The sequence below is a fragment of the Atta cephalotes genome (assembly GCF_000143395.1).
Source record: "Atta cephalotes unplaced genomic scaffold scaffold00045, whole genome shotgun sequence".
NCBI lineage: Eukaryota > Metazoa > Arthropoda > Insecta > Hymenoptera > Formicidae > Atta > Atta cephalotes.
Genome location: NW_012130109.1, coordinates 1,276,551 through 1,278,529, shown reverse-complemented (window position 1 = coordinate 1,278,529; position 1,979 = coordinate 1,276,551).

Sequence of the window (1,979 nt, the reverse complement as noted above, 5' to 3'; positions counted from 1 at the left end):
TATATTTATATATATATATATTACAAAAAATATTTTAGATAGAAATCTTAAAGAGCACATTAGATAGTATTATATATATATATATACATGTATAAAAGTTTTTAATTATTATTTTCCATTATTTTAATTAATTTGTTTGGAAAAGCATTTACTAAAAGACAAAATTATTACCAATTAATACAAATTGATATCTATAAAAAGAAAGAAGATTATATTATATTATTTCTCCATTAATTGTATTAAAAATATATTAAAATACGAATAGGGCAACTCCAGCAAATATGCCGCGCTGAAATTTATGCCGCAAAAGTAAAAAAAAAAATAGAAGGAATGGGAGTAATTCCTGCATCTACTCTGTTGCTTTTATGTTATATTAGTATTGTTACATTAGTATTGTTACATTAGTATATATATTAGTATTGTGTATGATTTCAGTTTCTTACTGTAATATTAATGAAATTATTGTGTATCGATTTATCACTGTATTAAGTATATCGTCATCATAAATTATAATCTACAAAAAATCTACTGAAAATTACTGTAGGACATGCAAAACCACTTAGTGGTTATCTCGTGATACATGAGTGTAGAGAAATAGTAAAGCATGTATAACAAAATACAAATACTTTGCTCTTGTATTCTGTAGAGCGATATACGTATAGAATTTAAATAACTAATCAAAGTAGGAAAGAAAGTAATGATGGGGAAGCATTGAGCATTGCATGGAGAGGGAATGTCGAAGACGAACGAGATCAGCGGATATTGAAAAATCAAAAGAACCAAATTCGAGCAAGAAAGAGGATCCAAAAGAGAGTACATCGAAGACCCGAAGGCTTGAAACAAACGAACTGGTTATGGTCTAAGATGATCTCTTACATTGGCAGGGAATAGTTGACTCCGCACGAGCAGGATGTACTCAAGGTGGAATTATATAAGGTGAATCATTATGCATAATAGTTTGAGGAGTTTGACCAATCAAAATTGTACTAATTTGCAGTATATTTATTTGCAGAACGAATCATGTAAATTTCTGCAAATGAACTCAAAAATTGATTGGTTGACGGATCTTCCCACTACTTTCAACCCACTGCGCATGAATGTGAGAATGGTTCACCTTCTTACACCATAGATGTACCCACTTAGAGGGATACTATTTATTGCTATCAGGAAAAGGATGTGGCTTTGTGTCTTGGAGCGACTGGCGGTTTCTTCTTGGATCGGCTCTCTTCTTCACTTAGGAACGCAGAACAAATAAATAGAACGAAATAATCATTGTATTTTGTTATCGACTTGCGAGTCATCACGATCGTTTACGTATACGAAAGTTTATATTTATTTCCGAACGAATTAATCGCGACGTATTTTGAACGTATATTGAATGCAAGCGGATTGAAATAGAATCAAAGTCGAGTATCTGATTATTGTCTGTAATAAAAGAGTGATGATTTTCCAAAGCAAATTACTCAGTGAGATCATATTATAATATATTCGAATTAATAATTCGACTTAATTCTTCTCCTATCAGAATATTGCAAATCGTAATTTTTGTGAATTGATTTCTATAATGTTTTAGTATTTCATAAAATATATAATCACGTTACAATTCTTTGTTTAGTTTGTTGTCTTGTATATCCTACTTGTTTGAGATATGGCATTTTTTAACAGGCGGGATTTTTTTTGCCCAAAGCATACAATGCGCAGATTGAATTCAGTGAACTATAAAATAAACGCATTACATAAAATATATATCTCATGTCATAATACTTGTAATACATCTGGGAAGATTGTAATTATTTATTATTTCATATACATATTTATCATTCTTATTCCTTAGCAAAATTTTATAAACGCATTTTATAAGTTATTGTTTCATTTTACGTCTTATTTATATGCATTATTTGTAAATTTTTTATGAGCTATACATACCCACTCTCTCTCTCTCTCTCTCTCTCTATGAGTAGTCGCATACTCCCTATGAG